Raw genomic sequence first — 23,955 nt, 5'->3', positions numbered from 1 at the left:
TAGGTTGCATAACCTTTTTCTCAACTTGTATAATCCTAGTTTGCATGACCTTAGTTTGCATAAAACTTAGATTTCATATCCCTTAGTTCTACATATCATTCCTTTATCCCAAAACTCCAAAAATATAGTTACATTTTGCATAATCATATCATATCTAAAACATTTTCATATCATATCTAAAAATATTTTTCCAAACATCAAAAGCCTCCTAAGTCCAAGAAGCACTATCAAACATAAACTTTGTCCAAGTCTACCAGCTTTTCAATCCTAACATTCCTTTTCATAAGTTAACCTTTTCATAACCCCACATTACACATTAACCTTAAATATCCAAAACATCATCAACCCTTTACATACTTGCATACCTAAATCCTTAGTCTCATTTTCATAATCTAAAATCCTATTTTCAAAATAACTTGCATGCATATGTCCTTAGTTGCATTTACATAATACAATACCAAAAATCTGAAACAAAATTTTCATACAAACTCTTAGTGTACATTTTTCATACTTATATTGTTGATCTCATATTGGTTTTGACAAGTGAGTGTTAACACACTTAAGTTATTTAATTAGTTTATGTTGAACAAGCAGTACATGCTAAGCACAACATATATATTATAAAGCATGTCGAGTAACATAGGAGCCAAACAAACAGTGTATGCCAAGTAATACAGGAGCCAAGAAAATAGTGGATGCTGAGTGATATAGATGTTGAGCATCAGAAACTTCAGATGTCATGTGACACAGTTTTGTTATATTTGTTTGTAATGGCACAAACAACTATGTAAACCATTTTTGAGCTGACTTAAGATTGAACTGTAATATTTTGGAGATAAGATGAATCTCAAGTTGGATTCCCTATGCAATTACATGTAGCCAATCAAAAAATAAGAAGGTTTAAGCAAAAAAATGGATGAATCTCTGTTGTAGATTCATACCTATCCCTAAGTCACCAAAGTTTTTTTAAAGAGGATAAACCCTAAACTATCTATGTAGAGAAGAAGAAAATAGTTTGCATGTGCAAACAAAGAATTCATGGTGACTAAGGAGTTATGAAGTATGGCTACATTGCAGAATTGTTTAGAGTAGAATAGGATAAAGGAAAAGGATACAACAAAGAGACATTTGATCAAGGAGGGTCAATAATATATCATTTTAGAGGCGATCTATTATCAAGAAATCAAGTGATAACTATAGGATCAATGTTGAGATATTCTAATAGGTGATTTTTGTTAAAGTCTCTTAATAAAGTTGTTCTAACAAGTTGTATGAAATCCTTTAACAAGGTGCTTACTTAATTGTGAGTTAAAGTCCTTTAACTAGACACACTTCTATCAAGGTGTTGAAATCCTCTAATAGGGTAAGACCTAATAGTCTTTGCCAACCTTTAACAAGGTAGACCTTTCATAGGGTAGATCATGCATCATGGTCAAAGCATTGTAACCTTCATTTGATAAACTTTATTACTCTAGTAGTGAAGATTTGTGGGTGTCATCCCCACCCTAGTTTTACCTTCTCATTGGAGGGTTTCTAGGTAATCATATTTGGTATTATATATGTGTGTAAGCTTATATGTTTACATGATTTAGATATACATGCTTTACATGTTATTTCAGTTTACTCATTCAATGCATGAGATGGATGTGTGGTGAAAGTTTTATGGGTCCAAGTTCAAACTACCAATTCACCCTCCCCTGCAGGAAGTTTACCTTTCCTATTGTAATTCTAAAAATTGGTATCAGAGCCTTGCCCTCTAAAAGAGAAGCTTTGTAGGTTTGAGGAAAGATCTTGAAATAGAAGTCTACAAGTTGGGAAAGATTATTGAGAACCAGGGAATTGAAATACAACTCATTCTACATCAATTGGATGAAGCAAGAGAAGACTAAAGAATTCTTTGAAGAGAAGGAAATAAATTGCTATTGTAGAAAATGATACACAATACAAATAGATGGACACTACTAAGTTATTTTCAAGTAGAGGCTCTAGTGAATTTGATACAACAGTTGTAGATCTAATAGAAAAGAACATAACCCAAGCTAAGGAAATCAAAAATCTCAAGTTAGAGCAAGAATCACAAGCTATACTACTATGTGAGGTGACTAAATAGAAGAAGAAAGCTATGGAATACAAAGCCATGATTGAAGAAGACAACAAAATATTGACCAACAGACTGGAACAGAAGTCAACAGAGCTAGCCAAGATTTTCAACATGCAATTATATACTTTAAATCAAATGATGAATGCCAACTATGAATTGAATTTCAAGGACATTGAGATAACTACATTGAAATTGTAGAATTATCTAAAAAGGGAAAATGAATCTACTAAGACCTTCAACAAACCAAATGAAGCCATCAAATACTTTGAGCAATTATTGAGATCTCCTAGATCCAATAATGATACATTAGGACTAGGATACACAAGCATTGAAGAAGGAGAGTCATCCAATAGTGTTGAAGAAAGGAACAACAAAGGTAAGGACTCTAAACCTACTTGTCATAATTGTGGTAAGAAAGGACATATTGCTAATTTGTGTAGGAGCAAGACTGTAAATTAGAATGTCAAGCCTAAGAGCATGATTCACTATCATAAGTGCAACAAGCAAGGTCATTGAGCATTTGAATGTAGAACCAAGGCCATGCAAACACAAAGATTTGAAGGATATTGCTACAACTATCAGAAGAATGGGCATAGAGCTTTTTAGTGTAGATTCAAACCCATGTGGTCATCAAATAGACAAATAAAGGCAAGAAACAATGGCAACTCTTATAACTGGGATTATAATACAAGTTATAGATGTCATTATTGCCAAGAATATGGACATGTTCCTAAAAATTGTATTAGGACACACTTCAAAGGTGAATACAAAAGGTGGTTAAGTCAAACTACATATTTTAGCTACTTGAAGACTGGTCACATTAGTTGATATTGTCCAACAAAGTCAAAGGCACCAAGTTGTGAGTTTGATAAAGGAAAAGGCAAGGTAGATGTTGAACACATCAAAGATGAGATGAATAAGACATGGAAGAAAAAGGATGATTTCAGTACATCAAATGGAGAAGGGATCACTTCACCCAATGGTTCAGGTGATCACATCTCATCAAACTAGGCAATCAAGAAGTATGTGGGGCTAATATTTAAAAGCTATATCATACATTAGTTCCAAGAGGTTTTAGTATTGAAAAGATTACATTATCATGAAAAAAAATGCAAAATGTTGATAGGGATCCAAGATAAATCTTTAAGTTTTTTTCATTTTGTTGCTTAGCATGAAATATTTCCTATGTGTGTTCAATGAAATGTTAGAAGATGCCAAGCTAATAGACAGGCTAGTTAATGCCAAGCTAGTAGTGGTTTCCAAGTGATTGAAATGATAATGGATGTCGAGTGAGCCTAAAATTGGATTATGTTGAGCTTACAGTTCTATAAGCACTCAGCATTAATTGTAGGATTTTCAAAGGGTATTAGATCAATTTTCATCTCATTTTTCATCATTTTGAAATCAAGAAAGAGTGAGCAGAGCAAAAGGTGATCAAAAAATTCATCCAAAGTGATTATAGAAGATTCAAGAAATGATTCAACTCCATTTCATTAGATTTTACAAGGTATTTATCAAGAGCCAAGCTAAGCAGTTTTTATTTTTATAAACCCTAGTTTCACACAATGGCTTTTAGTTTGAAGAATGTAGAGGACAAGGAGGTCTTAAATGTTCAACTGGTTAGTAATGAAGTTAAGCAACCCATTTTCAAAGCTATTCTTGATATTTTTTACAAGCAAGACCCTTCTAGTGCATTATCTATGATACCACCAAACATTTTAATGGTGCAAGATGTTAGGAAATGCTATAATTATAAAATTGGTAGCATTGGGGATATGGAGATCATGGAAGCATAAAAAAGACTCTATGATAATGGTGTTATGAAGGGAGAAATCAAAATCATAGAAAATAATGGAATGATATGAGCCTAGATTTCCCAAATGTGTTTAAGACAAAATGGATAAGGATAGTGCTTAGCTGAATTCATGATAGTTCATTGTGGCTAGATAATGGACCTATCAAGATAACTAAGAGAATAATCCATGGGGTTACTAGTTACTGAACACTAGATCAGTTGAAGACACTAAGAAGTGATGCTATAGAGGTGATTAAGAAGAACATTGAGCTATATGGACCAAGAGAGGTATGACTATTGATACAATTACTAATCCATTGATTAGGTTTGCTATCAGGGTGATTTCACACAAGTTTTACCAATCTAGTAGATTAAACAGTGTGCCCTATATAGTTGTGGATGTGGGATATAAAATTGTTAAGAAAGATCATACATATGATCTAGTAGAGTTACAACTATAGCAGCTAGTTGATAACCTTGGAGCCATCAGAAAGACAAAGAGTGCACAATATAAATTTGATTCTATATTGATATGTATATTCTTTTATGTGCAAAATACTTTTGCTACTTTTGGAATGGTTTCTTGGAAAACCAACAAGTTAGTAGTGGCAAATTGGTGAATACATTGAGCAATTAGGAGACAATTTTGAATTTGTGATGACTAGCTACTTTGAGGACTTCAAGTAGTCAATGAAGAAGAGAATGAGAATACCAGTATCTCTATTAGAAAAGAATTATGATGATGTCTATTTTCTAGTAGATGATGATTATACATATGTCCAAGCTACTACAACAAGGGTGAGATGGTTGAGACCCTTAGGTTATGAAATAAATGTGTATGAAGCCTCTGTAGCTATTATAGCCTTACTTGCATAAGGGGTAGATAAAAATGCCAAGGAATTTGGAAAATATGAATTGGAAAAGTCCAAAATTACCATGGAATTAAAGACAGCTTCTACTATGAAGAAGAAGGAGAAGATAGTGAAGAAGCTAAAAGCTAAATTTGGAGAGGGTGTTGAGTAGAAAGAAGAAGAAGAGGTAGAAGAGGAAGAAGATTCTCAAGCACATGCACTAGTAGCTTTGGCACAAGGTACGAGAGAAGACCAAGAAGAAGAGGAGACCAAAGTAGCTGAGGAAGCACCTACTCCCACTAAACAAAAGAAGAGAAAGGCCAAGGCACAACCTGTGGCAAGGGAAAAGAAAACTATCAAACCAAGCCAAGCCAAGCCTACTACACGTACTACAAGAGCTACTACACATACAATAGCACAAAAGGCCAAGGAAAAGACCAAAGCAATAGAGTAAGGAGGTCAAGTGCAGAAAAGACCAAGAAGGAAATATGTAGCACAAGTAGATTCTGATGAAGAGAAAATAGAATCAAATTACATCAGCTAATTTAAAGTGGTGAGTTATAATCCTTTATCAAATCTTGAGAACCTTTGTAAAAATATTAAGAATAGTACAGATCTATCAGGATTTTCTCATGTAGATTTTGACAATCTTGGTAAAGTGGAGAAAAATCAAGTGGAGGAGGCCATATATGCCATGATGGTGAAATTCAAGACTACCCCACTAGAGATTGCCAACTCAATGCTTAAGATTTTATATGATAGAGTTGAGAAAAAATGGCAGTATTGTTTGAACTTGCAAAGACAAATTAGAGAAACATCTCTACCACAAGTGATGCCCAAACTAACTAAGGCATAGATTTCTAAGGCTGTGAAGAAATATGCAGTTAGGTTTACACCTAAAAATAGAGCCTTCAACATTTTACAAAACAATATAGGTTTACACTACAGTCATGGAAGGTGAACAAGAACCCATTGAAGTGAAGGATGATGAAGAAGATGGTCATGATGTCACTGCTGAGGGAGGGAAAAAAATTCAAATAGATGACAAGAATAACTAAGGAAGAGCAACATGAAGAATAGAGTGTGTAAGACACACAATTTCTTGAGCGTCGAGCCTCAACATGTAACCAATGTAGATATTGAAACAATCATTGTTAAGGATGTTTCTGATGTCATAGCTCAAAACATCAATCCCATTACAAAAGAAGTTCTCAAGAAGATATTAGATCAATACACACTACAAGAAAAACTTCGTGATAATCCTATACTGGTCAGTATGGATGAGCTATAGAACATAATGATTGATACCAAAATGAAGAAGGTGAATACACAAGAACCACCTTCAATGACCCCTCAAGTCATTCATGTACAACCTTTCGACTCAAAAATTGAAGCTACATCAATAAAGGTTGATAAAATTGTAAAAGATATAGTGGAAGCCTAGGCCATAACAAAAAATTAGAGTGGAATAGGACAAGTAATCTTATCTAAACCTAAAACACAAGATTGAGGTGCATCACAAGTCATTATGGTAGAATAGGGCAAGCTTGAAGAGTGAAAGATGACAACACATATGAAAGAAAAAACAACTGTTCAAGCCTTGGTAACCTTACCAGTATCTAGCACTCCTTCAAATCATACTCTTTAGAAGTCAAGCACAAATGCAACTCCATTGTAGATCGAAGTGCCAATCCTAAGTTCATCAAAGGCTGAAGAAGTAATCCAATATGGATATGTGAATCTTGATGAAGAAATCATTTTTCCCAAGTATGACTATGATACAATAACTATAGAACAAATGGGCATATTGCAACAAGATCTAGCAAGGAAAAGGCATCAAGAAATGCTTAGAAGGGAGCATAGGCAAAATCAAACACTACAAGACATTAAAGACATCTTTTTAGATGCATTTATTCTACCAACTCTAGATGAAACCAAGCCACTAATTTAATATCTGACAAATATAGTGGAAAATGTTAGTGATACTGACCTAGATACAAATGCAAAATTCCTAGAATTGTCAAAAAAGAAATTTCAGACCAAAGTCAATGAAAAGATATCACGTGACATAGCACTAACACAAGTTGCACTAGAAACTAAAGTTAAGGATGTAAAGAAGGTACTTGAGAATATTTTCTCATTGTACACTAGATTGTGTAATCTAACACTCTTCACCCAAGAGACAAGAAGTTACATTCTGAGATTGGAAAGTTAGATAAGTTCATTAGGTGCAAAACTGCCAATGACACCAGCTCAAAGTGAGAAGCACTTTAGGACATTACTTCAAACCCAAAGTTAGTTATCTGCATTATCAATAGATGAGGCCAATATAAGGGACAAACTGATTAACATCTAGACCTCTTTGACTCCTTAAATGGAAATTGTTCTCAAGGAACTAGGCTATGGTAAAAACCTAATAAAGAAAGACCCAAATCTTTTTACACTCAATGGTCTAGTCCACCTTGCTACCAAGTTGTTCATCCAAATCAAATCTTTGGATGTAGCATGTGAGAACTGGGATGCAACTCTCAAGATAATCCTAGATGTCCATAAATCCTTTTGGAAAAACACACAATAAGTGTATAACTCATTGACATAAGTGTCAAAAAGGGGGAGAATAAGAGAAAATGAATTTTGGGGGAGATATAAGGAGAGTGAGAAATGAGGGAGAACAAGTAAAGGGGGAGATAAGAAGAATGGGAGAAAGAAGAAAAAGGATAGAATAAAGACAAAATAAGCTAAGGATATTTACTCAGTAGGAGTACATAATTTTAGATACAAAAAAAACATATCAACTCAAGGCAAGTTATTAGATTTTGAGGTATCTACGTTATTGCAAAATTTTGAAATTTTGAAGTTTTGTATATAAGATGAGTAAAGATATGTTATGCTCATAAGGAGAAGGATATTAATGTATTATTAAAGTGTTTTTGACACTCATGTCAAAGGGAGATATTGTTGATCTCAGATTGGTTTTGACAAGTGAGTTTCAATAAACTTAAGTTATTTACTCAGTTTATTCCAAACAAGTAGTACATGCTGAGCACAACATGTATATTATAGAGCATACCAAGTAACATAGGAGCCAAAGAAATTGTTTATGCCAAGTAACATAGGATCCAAACAAATAGTATATTCCAAGTAACACAAGAGCCAAGAAAATAGTGGATGCCGAGTGATATAGATGTTGAGTCATATCATAAAGAATAGTATATGCCAAGCATTAGAAACTTCATATGCTGAGTGACATAGTTTTTATATATTTGTTTATAATGGCACAAGTATCTATGTAGACCTTTTCGAGTTGACTTAAGATTGAATATTAATATTTTGGAGATAAGGATGAATCTCAAGTTGGATCCCTATGAAATTACATGTAGCCAATCAAAAAATAAGAAGGTTTAAGTGGAAAAATTTATGAATCTTAGCTATAGATTCATACCCAACCATAAGTCACCAAAGCCTTTTTATAGAGGAAAAACCCTAAACTATCTATGTAGAGAAGAAGAAAGTAGTTTACATGCACAAACACAACATTCATGGTGGCTAAGGAGTTATGAAGTAAGACTACATTGCAAAATTAGTTAGAGTAGAATAGAGGAAAGGAAAAGGATACAACAAAAAGACATTTGATCAAGGAGGGTTGAGAATATATCAGTTTAGAAGTGATCTATTATTAGAAAATCAAGTGCTAACTATAGGATCAATGCTAAGACATTCTAATAGGTGATTTTAGTTAATGTATCTTAACAGAGTAGTCCTAATAAACTATATGAAATCCTTTAAGAGGGTGCTTACTTAATTGTGAGTTAAAGACCTTTAACCAGACACACTTCTAACAGTTTGTTGAAATTCTCTAATAGGGTAAGACCTAACAGTATTTGTCAAGCTTTAACAAGGCATACCTTTCATAGGGTAGATCATGCATCATGGTCAAAACATTGTAACCTTCATTGGATACACTTTATTACTACAGTAGTGAAGATTTGTGGGTGTCGTCCCCACCCCAATTTTACCTTCTCATTGAAGGGTTTCTGGGTAATATCATATGGTTTTATATATGTGTGTATGCGTATATGTTTACATGATTTAGATATACATGCTTTACATGTTGTTTCAATTTACTCATCAAATGCATGAGATGGATGTGTGGTGAAAGTTTTATGAGTCCAAGTTTAAACTATTGATTCACCCCGCCACCCCCACTTAGAAGTTTACCTTTCCTATTGTAATTCGAATATATATTTGAAAAATCCAAAAAAAAAAAGTGCATTTTTCATACACCATCATAATTAGGTGCATTTTTATAAATAGTTAGACATTATGCCAATAATTTCAAGGTCACAAACTCCTAAGAGGCAACAAGAGTTATATAAAATCATGTTCACACAAATGCTATTTGACCCAAGTCAACACATGCCTTTTCAACAACTAGGCTTTGACTCAAACATCATGGACACTTCACAAATACCTTTTGATCTAACAAAATTTTTTGACCCAACATGACATATACTTCACAAGGTGTTTCCTCTTTTGATAAAATGAAAATGACACCCTCAACAACTTAAAATCAATCACTTGCATATCATGTACTCCTTATTGGAAAATTTCAAAGGGATATAAATAAGGAGTCTCAAAAGCTTCAAAAGAAAATGGAATACATTATAAAATGAGGCTATGACATGGTTCAACTTTACAACTATACATTGCAAATTTTTTTTGAAGATCACATAAAACATCTCATGGAAACATAAAAAATGCCAAAACATATTGCACAACTCATGGAGGCAAAGAAAAACTTCAACCAAATACTTCTCAATGAAGACCTTCAATATGATCAATCCAATCTAATTCCATTTAAATCAAATGATCCTCCAACAATTTCACAATCTCTTATGCAAACAATTGAATCCACATCAACATAAAAAACAACTTGGCCTTCAACAATATCACAAGTTGATCAAGAACACTTTGTTTCCTCAAATTCAATAAGTTTTCCTCAAAAAAATACCAACTCAAACATGTCAACTTTTTCACATGAAACAAACATGATCAATAGACTCCTTTTGAGGAACATTTTGAACATAATGAATCTGTACAAAATGTAAATGTCAATTCTACATCAACAGTGAAATCAACCTATTGAAATAATTGATTAATTGTGTATTGTCTTTGATGTTAAAAAAAATATCATATCATTTCTAGTCATTATATACTGAGCTCACTTGGGTATTGAAGACAATTTTTTGTGGCTACCGAGCATTCTAGTGTTTATTTAGTTCTGAAGATAGTATCTACTAAGTTCACTCGGGCACCAAAGGAAAGTTTGCAAAAATTGAGTGTTAAGTGATCTCACTCAGTTAATGAGGGAAATGTTAAATGAAACCAGTGCTAATCAATCTCACTTGGTTACCAAAGGAACTTTTTGAGCATGTAGTGTTGACCGAGTTCACTTGGTTAACATAGGAAAATTATTTCGAGTCAATGTCTATGGAGTAAGGTCAACTAATTAAGGATTTTCTTGTTTTGGCATGTTGAGTTCAATTGTTTATCTCTTGGTTCTAACTGATTGAGAAGATGAATATTAATTATTCTAAGTTGTATTCTAGCCTACTTGACAATATGATAGATATAAGTATAAGTTCAAATTGTGGATTAAAAGTGTGTACACATGGAAGACAAATGAAGATTTGAAGATGCTAACAAGAAGTGAATCAGAAGAATAAGAAAAATATCCTTGAGATGTTGAAAAGATATATTCAATCAAGAAGGTTCAAGTTTAATCCAAAATTGAGATCTGTAAGTAGCAATTTAGTTGCATCCAAATCAGGTCATCTCATTTTCACTCTCTAACCATTATAGTAGTGATTTAAATCCCTTAATAGAGTTGGCTTAATTACTATTTGTAAATCCTTTAACAAGGTGGCATTTTTATTGAAGTGTTGAAAGACCTCTAACAAGGCCACTCCTAATAGGGTTACACCTAACAATGTGTTTTGTAACCTTTAAAAGTGTTGTCTCTTAACAGGGCTCACTTCAGAAGAGTGAAAAATAGTAACTAGTTGCAATTGTTGGTTTTTCCCAAATTAGGTTTCCACATTAAATCTTTGTGTCAAATGTGTTCATGCTATTTATTTTATATCTTTTCAACTAATTTAAAGTAATAAGTAATCTCGGATAACATCTTATGATTTTAATGTTAAATGTTTGCTAAGCAATCTTAGTATTTACCAAGTTAGAACATTTTCAATGTGTTTATTGAGCATCCAAAAAGTTTAGTTTTCAAAGTTTATTTTTGTATTGACATCTAAGTGATCTAGGATTTATTTTTGAGCAATTCATTCATCCCTCCCCTCTAAGTTACTCCTCTTATATTTCCAACAATTGGTATTAGAGCTTTTGGTACTTGCTAAAAATGTTTCAAGGATCTAAGCTAAAGATCAAGATGTCTTATAGAAGAGAGATTCCCAAGTTGAACCGAGACAAATTTATAGCATGGCATGGACTTATGAGGTTACATCTAGCAACTATCCACGATTCAAGTTGTAAGTATCTTGATACTGAATACAAGACTCCTTCTAGAACATTATCAGTTGAAGACATTGCTGAAAAAAAAGAATCATAACATCATGATGATTGATATTGCATCTACTCTTAGTTATGTTGAATTTCATGAAGTAGAAGACTACAAAACAGATCATGAAATGTGGATCAAGATGAAAGACATTTATGGAGGAAATGACAATGTAAGAAGAGCTAAATTAGAAAGTCTCAGAGACAAATTTGATCATATGAAAACATTTCAAAATATGTGGAAAGAATCAATGCAAGTGTAAGTGGAATCAAAGCATCTAGTGGAGACATTGATGACAAAATAATTGTAAGCAAGGTACTCATAACCCTTCTTCCCATTGATGTAATTAGAGTGTTTGGTATCCAAGAAATGAGATTTGATCCAAATAAAAAAATAACTTTGGATGCTCTAGTTGGAAGATTGATAGCTTTTGAGTTGGATAACTATGATAATTATGATCCTAGTTCCAAAGGTATTGAGTCAGCATTTGAAGCCAAACTCTCACTCAAGAAAAAGGATAAGAAATCAAAGGCCAATCAGTCAGGAAGAGAAGAAGAAATAGGAGAAACTTCTAACAGTGATCTTGAAGTTGTTGAAGCCCTACTTGCAAGGAAATATTCCAAAGGAAGAGGAAAGTACAAAGGCAAGATTCCTCTAATATATTTTTCTTGTGAATAAATTGGTCACATTGCTGCTAGGTGTCCAAACAGAGAAAACAAGGATGATAAGTAAAGCAATAAGTACAAAGGAAAGAAGGAATTCGAGAACTACAAGGACAAAGGTAAGAAATCTTATTTTATGGCTAAAGATTTTGATAATAGTGAAGATGAAATTGTATATATTGTTGTAAAAGATGAATCTGATGATGAAGGAGATAAGATTACACTTATCTCTCCTGTTATCAAAAATGATACATGGATTATTGATAGTGGCTACTCACATCATATGACTAGAGATAAAACAAAACTTGAGCACATGGAATATTATGATGGTGGGAGTGTGAGATTTGGAAATAATGAACCTTGTTGCATAAAAGGAAGAGCATGTATCTCTTTGACCAATGAACTTATATGTGATAATGCTTATTGGGTTGAAGCACTAAAGAATAATCTACTATGTGTGGCATAGTTGAATAACATTGGATTCAAGGTAGAATTCATGGATTGAAAGGCCAAACTGTTGTATAAAAAAGGAAATCTGGTTGGATCTAGCAAGCAAATACAAGGTAATCTATTTTATCTTGATCCCAATGTAAGTTCATGTTTTATTGCTCAAGTAGAAGAAATTTGGTAGTGGCACAAAAGATTATGTCATGCAAACTTTAATAATGTGGTTAAGATAATCAAACATAAAAGAGTAACATATATTCCTAGCTTGAAGAAACCTTATATGGGTCTATGTAGATATTGCCAAATTGGTAAGATGGGAAAGACTAGTTTAAAAAGAAAGAACTATCATTATAAAGAATTCTTAGAGCTTGTACATACAAACTTATGTAGACCTATTGGAATAGAGAGTTATCGTAGAGAAAAAAATTTCATTCTTTTTGTTGATGATTATTCTAGAATGATGACTATAATGTATCTAAGAGAAAAATCAGAAGCTTTTTAAAAATTCAAGTGGTATCTAGCAAGAGAAGAATAAGAAATTGGAAATAAGTTAAAATGTTTGAGATTAGACAGAGGTGGTGAATTCAGCTCCAATGAATTCAATGAATTCTTCATAGAAAAAGAAATTAAAAGACGAGTATCAGCTCTTGGTAGACCTTAGGAAAATGGTATAGCTGAAAGAAGGAACAGATCCATCATGGATTATGCACGAACATTGATGATAGAAAAGAATGTCACAATAAAATACTAGAAGGAAGCAATCAGCACTACAGTACATACCTTGATCAAAGTAAAACTAAAGACAGACTAAAATAAACTCCTTATGAACTATGGTATGGCTATAAACCTAATTTAAGTTACTTGAAAGTATTTGGTAGAAAATGTTACATCTTGAAAGAATCTAGAAAAGGCAAATTTGATGTCAAAGGTGATGAATGCATATTCCTAGGATACTCCTCCAAAAGTAAAGCATACAAATATTTGAATTTTTCTACTCATAAAATTATAAAAAGTGCACATGTGACAATTGATGAGTTTGTAGAAAAGAGTGAATAAGAAATCAAAAAAGAGCTTGAGGATTATAGAAGAAAGAAACAAAGAACTTGAGGATTAGAGAAGATTTGTTTACTATGAACTTGATACCCTACAAAACCTATCTAGAAGAAAGGAGGCTTCACCTCTTGAGTCCTCAAAATCAACAATAGTTACTGAGTTGCAGATAGTGCAAATTGACTCACGGTCTAATGGACCTGAGTCAGAGGCCACCAAGCTAGAGCAAACTAAGTCTGATGGAACTGAGTCACAAATAGTGGGACCAAAGCTTGATACTGAAGTTCATGATGAAATCAATGAAAGTCATTCCAAATCCAAAGAACCTATATTAGCAAGATATGTCAGAAGGTATCATGCACCTAATTAGATCATTGGAGACAAATCAGATAGAACAACGACAAGAAGTAAATTTAAAGGTATATGTTTACTTGCTAAATTTGAACCCAGAAATGTTAAAGATGCTTTGGAAAATGAAAGTTGGGTTGAAGCAATGAATGAATAAATTGAACATATAGAGAAGAATAAAACTTGGATTCTTGTTCCTAGACCGAAGGATAAAAATGTAATTGGTATAAAGTGGGTATTCAGAAATAAGATGAATGAAGATGGAAAATTTTCTAGAAATAAAGCAAGGTTGGTGAAACTTTTGCTCCTATTGCAAGATTATAAGGTGTTAGAACTTTACTAGCATATGCAACTCATAGAGGATTTAAAGTTTATAAAATGGATGTAAAATCTACATTCCTAAATGGAATCCTTAATGAGGAAGTCTACATTGAACATCATGAAGGTTTTGTAGATCCTAGAAAATAGGACATGGTCTAAAAATCACACAAGGCATTATATGATCTCCAACAAGCTCTGAGACCTTGGTATGAAAGACTTCATAACTACTTGATATAGATTTCTTTTCAAAGAACTAATGATAATAGTAGTTTGTATATCAAAGAAGAACCAAATAAAAAGATTGTGTTGGTAGAAATATTTGTTGATGATACTTTATTCATAGGAAATGATGACTTATGCAAGGCATTTACAAAAGAAATAAGTGAATAATTTGAAATGTTTATGTTTGCTGAGATAAAATTCTTTGCTAGATTGTAGATTCAATAGAAGAAAGATGGTATCAACATTATCCAATCTAAATATATCAATGAGATACTAAATAAATTTGGAATGGAAGATTCAAGACCAATTAGAACCCCTATGTCTACTAGACATAAGCTTTCCAAAAATGATGATTCCAAAGAGGTAGATCAAACCATATATAGATCAATGATTAGAAAATTGTAGTATGTAGTACACATAAGGATTGATATTGCATTAGCAGTCGATATGGTGGCAAGATTCTCAGCAAATCCCAAAGAAAATCACATGATGGTAGTCAAAAGAATCATGAGATATATGAAAGGTACTGAAGAATATGGTTTATAGTAAAAAATAGGAGGCAATTTGGACGTAAAATAATTCATTGATGACAGGAAAGACACTAGTGGTGGAGCATTCTTTCTTGGTAAAGGACCAGAATCTTTGACAAGCAAGAAATATAATTGTATCTCTCAATCCACAGTAGAGGTAGAATATGTGGTAGCAGCAGTCAATTGATCTAATATTGTTTGGTTCAAACAATTGATGATAGGTATGAAGATAGAGATCAAGGAGCCACTAGTTATATACTATGATAACACCAGTGCAATCAATATATTAAAGAGTCCAATGATGCATACCAAAAAAAAGCACAATGCTATAAAATATCATTTCTTAAGAGAATTGATGCAAGATAAAGAAGTCAGATTGGAATATGTAAATACAAAAGAACAAGTTGTAGACATATTCACAAAACCATTAATTAAGGATGCATTTATGTATCCAAGAGGTAAGCGAGGGGTTATTCCCCTATTTGAAGCTCACTAAATAAAGTTTAGTGATACATCAATCAAAGAATTATTGAAGATCAACTAATTGGTTCAATATTGATGAGAGCATATTGCAAATGAATCAGTACTTGAGGTACATTGATATTAATTGAACATTGTCTTTGGAATGAGATGTCAAAGAGGGAGAAGTTTACTATCATATCTCATAGAAATTTTTTTTTGAAAAGATGGAGAAGTTTTCTATCATAGAAATCTTGTAAAGAGATGTCAATTAGGAAGAATGAACTTGGCAAAAGTTCTAGTAGACAAAAGCTTTTTGAAAGAGGGAGAAACTAAAGATAGAAAAAGTCCACACTGATAGAGGGAGCTCTCATGGATGAGAATTAGAATGAAACCAAGGATATCTTCTTTACTTTATTCTTACTCCAAAATTTCATTGTGTTCTGACATGTTGTGTTGTCATCAATGCCAAAGAGGGAGATTATTGAAATAATTGACTAATTGTGTATTATCTTTGATGTTACACAAAATGTCATATCATTTCTAGTTAGTGTAAACCAAGATCACTAAGGCATTAAAGAAAATTTTCTATGGCTATTGAGTGTTCCAAAGTTTGTTTAGTTCAGAATAAAGTATATACCAAGTTCAATTGGGTGCCAAAGAAAAGTTTGTAGAAGTTAAGTGTTAACCAAGACCACTCAATTAATGAAGGTAACGTTGGATGAAACTAGTGCTAACTGAGCTCACTCAGTTACCAAAGGAACTTTATGAGTATGCAGTTTTGACTGAGTTCACTTGGTTAGCATAGGAAGATCATTTCTTAGTTAGTGTCTACCAAGCAGGGTTGGCTAATAAAGGATTTTCTTGTTTTGGCATGTTGAGTTCAATTGATTTATCTACTAGTTCTAGCCAACTAAGAAGATGAATATTAATTATTCTAAGTTGTATTCTATCCAACTTGACAATATGATAGATATAAGTATAAGGTCAAGTTGTAGATTAGAAGTGTGTGCATGGAAGACAAATGAAGATTTGAAGATGCTAAGAGGAAGAAAATTAAAAGAATAAGAAAAATATCCTTGACATTTTGAAAAGATATATTTGATTAGGAAGGATCAAGTTTAAGCTAGAATTGACATCTATAATCAGCAATTCAGTTTCATCCAAATCAGGTCATCTCATTGTTACTCTCTAACAATTGTAGCACTGATCTAAATCTCTTAACAGAGTTGGCTTAATAGTTATTTGTAAATCCTCTAATAAGGTGGCATTTCTATTGAAGTGTCTAAACACCTCTAACAAGGCCACTCCTAATAGGGTGATATCCTCTAATAGTGTCACACCTAACAGTGTGTTTTGTAACCTTTAACATGTTGGCTCCTAACAGGGCTCACTTTAGGGTTTCCATGTTAAATCTTGGTGTCAAATTTGTTCATGCTATTTATTTTATGTGTTTTCAACTAAGTTTTTAATAAGAAAAATAGGTTTTATAAGGACCCTAAAACCCAATAGTTATAACAAAAACTAAGGTTGATAATAAGCAGTTAAAGCCCAGCCAAACATAGACGAGTCACAGGGCTGACAATAAGCATGAAAGCCCAACCAAACACAAAGGCCAATGAAAAGGCTAGTTCAACTTACATCCAAAAAGTCAGAACAAGAAAAAGCCAACTTGACAAAAAAAAGTAGAAAACTAATAGCAAAAGACAAGAAAAAATAAACCATGATTACTCTTCTATCTTTCGCTCGAGTTCCTACATCGTCTAAGTTGCTTCATAGACTTTGTGAGTCTCCTCAACCATTTGCTCCTAAATCTTCTAGGCTTCCTGGTCCAGGCTACTGAAAATAATTTATGTTGCCACATCCTCTTCCACTCTAACTCTTTCCTTGTCCTTGTCCTCACTCTCGTCCAACAGACCTATAGCTTTTGACATTCTAGTAAGGGACAAAATGTTATCATTGATAGAATTAAGGATAGAAATCATCTAATTCACTAGATTATGATTATAGTTTTCTAGGTTCAGGATTCTCTTCTCAAGTAAACTAATTCTATCCTCCTTATTCTTCTGATTCCCCAAACTTGTCTCCTTCCTATTATTTTTCATTTGGCCAATTTTTTCCTTGACCTCTTCCAATTCATGGTAAAGCCATTTGATTGACCTAAAATTTTCAATCATGTTATTTCAAGAATTATTTGACAAATTCATGCCTATTTCTCTAGCATTATATGTTATTTCCACGATAGTTGAATCGATGAGTTCTTCGAACTAGAGCTGGCCCTATTTTTCTTCCAGGATTTGGGGATTCATTTTCTCTCTAACAATCCACATATTGGATGTTCTAACATTGAAATTTCTCCATGTATTTCACCTATCCTTAATAATCACTTCTCCACCCTCTCCTCCAATTTTCTCCTTCTCCTGCTCCTAGGGATGAATAGGGGAAAGAGGAATTGCTAAGATATCCGTCCCTGACCCCAAAACCCCTTTAGCATCCATCTATTTTTCTCTCTTCCCTTTCTTAGCAACTGGTTCTTCCCTCTTAGTTTTTGTCTCCTCTTCAAATTTCATTTCCTCCCCTTCCTCATTGCTTTCTTCATCACCCTGGCCTATAATTTTAGGCCCATGTCCTCTAGGGCTCTTCCTACTTGGGGTAATAGATGAGGACAATTTTTCCTCTAACTCCTTGGCCTTCTTTCTAGAGGAAAGGTTTTCCTCCCCCTCTAAGATAATACTTTGAATATCCTCCAAATTAGAGGAAAAACTAGAGCTGCCTAAGTCCTAAGAGGCATCCACACTAGGTTGAGGAGATTTGCTTAAAGTATGGGCTTTAAAATGCTCATAAATTAATAGCAATAATCCCTCATGTAGGGCAAGATTCACAGAGGGTTTTTTCTTGAATCCTATGATAGCCTTACTCGTAGAAGTAAATAAATAAAAGGGGAAAGAAATCTTGATGCCTTGGTGGAAATGGTTTAGAAAAACAAAGTGATGAGTTCTACCTGGTCAAATCTAGTATACAATGAAATATACTCTATAACAGCTCATAAAACATACCTCCCAAGTTTTCGGATGGAATCCATTTCATAGTATGTTTCACATTTTACCAGATCATTCCTCTCCTCCATTTTCTTTGCAAAATCCTTGACTGCATTCACTGACAGCTTCTTGTGTCTATCAAATTTGAAGCCCTCCACCAAAATTTTAGACACAAGAGCAATGACTTTCTCTATAATCTAAAATGAAACTTTATTCACTTTAAAACTCCCATTCTTCCAAGAGTTGACCGTACTGTTAGTTACATCTGGGTCAAATGTAGTTTAGCAATGTAATTTGCTATACCTCCCTTCTCCAATTTCTAGACCATACTTTTTCACTTTCTTTCCATTTTTCTGCTTCCCCCACAGGCTCCTTCTTGCTCCGTTCCCCCACCATTTCTACACTCTCCACCCATACAATTCTCATAAATGCTGACCTCTGCAAACCCTTCTCAACCCTTTGAATGCTCTAGTTTTTGCTTCTCTAAAAGTTCCAATATATTTTTCTATACCCCAAGAAAAAAGGTGGATGAAAAAATTAACCCACAAAATGTGTCAATATGGCACTAATAACCTCACCTCCTGATTGCATTTTCCATAAACACAATAATTACAATAGCTCACACCCTAGCTTCCATTAATAAACATTATTACATTAAGATCTCCACTGTACCTCCCAAGATTTTTTCCAGTTCAATAATACTCCTCACTTCTACCAGAATATTCCTGCCTGAATTCTAGGTCATCACCTTGTCTTTCTTGACTACTTCATTGGTGAACCAGTCTACCATGGGTTTAGCTTCCCTATAAACATGGGTGACATGGACACATTCAAAATTTTGAAGGAGATCTCAAGTCTCTTCAATTAAATTACAAATAGACCATGAAGGTTGAGTGATTCCTTTAATACATCTTATAATGTTATTAGAATCCCCCTCAAACCATAATTTTTTAATCCCCATATCGAAGGCCAGTTAAACTATATGGCAAGCAGCACTGGCTTCTACAAAATGGTTAGTTTGGAAACCCAATAGATGAGAAAAAGTCACCACCCCTCCACCATAATTATTTCTTATGATTCCTCCACAACCCAAAGATCTAGGGTTAACTTTTGATGCACCATCAAAATTTGCTTTATGCTATCCCTCAAGAGGGAGCAACCATTTCACTTCCTATCTTTTTGTCCTCCTATCCTTTTCTTTCTCCTTCTTATTACCACCATTTTTAATATCTCCCCCCTTCCTTAGCTTGTAGTTTTCCTTTATGTTTCTATAAATCTTCTCTCCTAGAACATAAGTAGGTTCCTCTCTGTCTCTGAAAATTCTATTGTTTCTTTCCTTCTAGATTCCCCAATGAAAATGAGGAAAAGTCCAAGTACTTAAATCCAAAAAGTCTAAACCTTTGAACATACTTATCCAATGGCAAAAGAAATCTAGAAGATTACCTGGTTTACACCAACTTACCTGAAAAAAATTAGTTATGTTGTCCTAGACCTCCCTTGAGAAAGGACAATGTATAAATATATGATTGATCGATTCCATCTAATTTTTAGAAAGGATACACCTATTTGGCATAATATGACCTCTTTTTCTTAAATTATCCTATGTAATAATTTTTTTTACAAGGCCAACCAGTAAAAAATATTGATCTTTGGGATAAGACTAGGTAAACAAGCTTTCACCCAAGGGGGTTTCTCTTTTAGGCTCCAAAGAGAATTGTAGCCTGAAGCTACTGAGTAACAACCATTAGGATTTTCACCCCATATAATTCATCCCTCTTGTTATTAATAACCATAGAATTTAGCATAGTTGTGATCGGCTTGAGATCTTTAGAGATGAAAGACACATCTTTCTAACCTTGGTTAGTTCTATAATCACTAACTTTCAAACCAAATTGCCTAATACAATCATTAGCCCATATTTCAAAAGTAGGATTATTAATAAGAGGTCCTTGCAAAAACCAATGATCAGTCTAGAAGAGAATATACTCCCCATTCCCCACTTTCCAAACTACCTTAGCCTTGGCCAACTCTCTTTCTTTAAGAATACCATTCCAAATAATAGACCCGCTTGGGATGTCCTCATTGTTTAGCAAAAACTAGATTAAAGTCTTCTAAGATACTTATTAACAAAGATATCTCTCCATTCCTTAGTACTATTAAAGATGCGCCAAATCTATTTGTCTAGGAGAGCCATATTGAGATACTTTAGTTTCATGATACCCAATCCACCATAGCACTTTGTAAGATAAACATTATCCCAAGCCACAAGGGGGTATCTATTCTTCCCTTCAATACCTGACCACAAAAAATCCCTCTAAATCTTTTCCATTTTCTTTGTAAATTTAACTAGAATCCCAAAAAGGTTCAAGGCATACATTGGTAGGTTTTGAAGAGTAGATTTAACCAAAAGGCATTTGCCTACTTGACTAAGAGAAGCCCCTTTTTAGCCCACTAGCTTCTTACTAAACCTGTCAATGATCCCATTCCAGAAGGAATCAGGAGGCTTAGTGCCCAAAGGGAGTCCAAGATAAGTAGAAGGAAGCTTTCCCACTCCACATCCAAGGGTCCTCACCATTTTCCTCTGCCTTTCCTCTAGAGTATTAATAAAGAAAACCAAACTTTTTTCCCAATAAATAAGTTGTCCAGATCCTCTAGTGTACAAATATAGAATCTCCTTGATAACCTTGGCCTCCTTGACTAAATCTTCCCCTCGCATTATTGTATCATCCACAAACTACTGATGGGAAAAAGGATCACACCAAGAAAATGGTTTATACCCTTTTAGCCTTCCTACTTGTTTTTTCTTCTCAATTAACCTTCCAATACATTCTACCAAAACAATGAACAAAATAGGCAAGAGGGGGTCCCCCTATCTAAGCCCTCTTGTAGGTTTGAAAAAATCAAAAGCATCATTAACCAAATAGCAAGAGAAGAAGTAAAAATTAGCTGAGATATAAGCTTACCAACTTTCTAATCAAAGCCAAAAGCCTGGAGCACCAAACCAAGGAAAGTCCAATCGACTCGATCATAAGCATTTGAAAGATCTAGTTTGAGAAGAATTTCATCTCTCTTTCCAACTTCCATTGAATGGATTAACTTCATGCACCTTGATCATATCCAAAATCTATCTTCTAGGGATAAATCTCATTTGTTGCTAAGATATGATAAAAGGAAGAATTCTAATCATTCTAGAGGTTAGCACCTTTGAGATAATCTTGTAGAAAGAGTTACATAGGCTGATTGGTCTAAATTTATCAAAAGAGTCAGCCCCAAGCATTTTAGGAATGAGGACCAAAAATGTATAATTAATCTCTTTTAGAATAATTCTAGCTCCAAATAATTCCTAAATAGCCTTCGCAACATCTTCCATAACCACCTGCCAGTAAATTTGGAAAAAGAAGGTAGGAAATCCGTCTAGCCAAGGGACTTATCCGCTAGCAGGGAAAAAAGAGTTTCTCTAACTTCCTAAGCATTTGGTATGGCCCTCAACATTTTATTATGATGGGATTGAATAATTTGTGGAATACATGAGACAATTTCAGTCTGATCTAACTTTGATCACAAGGGGTCCTAGGATAGAAGAGAGGAGAAATAGGAAATAGCCTCACCAGAAATTTCATTTTCTTTTGTCAACATATCCTACCCCTTTTTTAAACCAGATATTCTATTGTTAGCTCTATGCTATAGAATAGAAATGTGGAAAAACATTATGTTCTAATCCCCCTCTTTTAGCCAGTTAATTCTAGATCTTTGCTTCCAGAGCTTCTCTTTCCTTACTTATAATATTATGCAAATCAGATAGAATAGACAACTCAACATTTTTGTTCAAATCATTGTACCCTTCTTGTTGAATAATATCCTAAATTCAGGTGAGTTTGACAAACAGACCATCTTTATCATGAAAAATATGACCAAAATCTATCTTATTCTAGACTTTTATCATTCTCTTTACATTACTCAACTGTTTAGCTACTCTAAACATGGTAGTACCTTCAACTTCTATCCCCCACTAGTGATATACCTTACTCAATAAATCAAGATGTGAAGTCCACATCTTTTCAAACTAAAATGGGAAGTTCCTTCTTGGTTCTATAGAGACAATCAAGAGAAATATAGGGGAGTGATTAGAGCCAACTCTAGGAAGTAGATATAGGTTATAAGAAAAAGACTGCAACTAATCTGGAGAGATAAGAGCTCTATCCAACCATACCTAAATACACTCCCTTCTAGTTCTTTTATTTAACCAAGTAAAAGCTCCTCTTAATAGATCCATGTCAAAATAAGCCAGGCTATTTATGAAATTGGAGAGGTCCATTTTACTTTCCTAGTCAGATGCCAAACCTCCCTTCTTCTCCTCATCCACTAACAGAGTATTAAAGTCCCCCATAATAATACCTTTTTTTATGCTACTAGTCTAAAACAAATCACAAACTTTGGACCAATAATTATTCCTCTCTCTTTTGGAATCAGGCGCATAAACATTCAAAATGAACCAATAATCATTGGAGTACATATGGAACACTTTGCAAAAAGGATGTTACCATCATAATACAAAGTGGTGAATCTGAACTACTTATTATTGAAAAGGGTCAGAAATCCTCCAGACGCTCCTTTAGAATCTGAGACTTCCCCACTCATGTTATTACTAAAATATATTTTACCCAAACTCTTTTTCTTCATCTTAGTTTCTTGTATCATCAAAATATCAGGTCTTTGATCTTTAATCATATTCTTATTGATTTCTTGCATATGGACTCCATTAAGGCCCCTTATATTCCAAGAGATTATCTTCATTTCAAACTAGGGGAACACTCCAGAAGAGTTCTTTGGCTCCCATCCACCAAAATTTTTCTAGTCTCATCTTCTCTAAATTTCATAGCATGTCTCCTTCCTCTCGATCTTGACCTTATACCCAAGTCTAGTTTACTATGACTCCTAGTCTCAGCTAGCAAAACCAAGGAGGATTCTCAATTGCTTTTCTTTTTAGTCTTTGGAGATAAGGATTTTTCCCTCTCTAATCCCTTTTCTAGATTGCATGAAACATTTGTGTCCTTCTTAGGAGACAAGGGGAGATCCAAGACATCCTCTTGTTTTTCCCTCACTAACTCCCCTTCAAAAGAGACTTGTTCCCCAACTTCTTGCATTTGAGAATCTAACACCATTATATCCTACAGTTGGCTTTCCACCTCTGTCTTGGTCTCCTTCCTCATTACTTGAGTAGTAACCAATATTGTTCCATTTGTCTCCTTATCTTTTGAAAATCTAGGATTAGCCTCCTCTTCTAAGAATCCATGATTCATTGTTAGATCTTCCTCCTCTCTAACAGATGAAACAAATGTCTCATCTTCCTTTGAGCCTTTGAGGATTGTCTCTTTTCTTCCATTAGCAGAGACTTTCACTATCTTTTATAGTTCTTCCATTGTCCTTGTTGATTTTGCACTCCCATTAATCTTTAGTGTTGACTCAACCAACACATTAATATTTGGTCCAGACAAGACATCCTTGTCTACCCTAGAAGTCATGTTGGCTAGTTTATTCCTTCATTTGATAGGAGCAT

This window comes from Cupressus sempervirens, chromosome 2 (assembly GCF_028749045.1).
Source record: "Cupressus sempervirens isolate cs-2001-9-10 chromosome 2, ASM2874904v1, whole genome shotgun sequence".
Classification (NCBI taxonomy): Eukaryota; Viridiplantae; Streptophyta; class Pinopsida; order Cupressales; family Cupressaceae; genus Cupressus; species Cupressus sempervirens.
The sequence above is the reverse complement of the archived record's forward strand: the minus strand, read 5'-3'. Positions refer to the sequence as shown.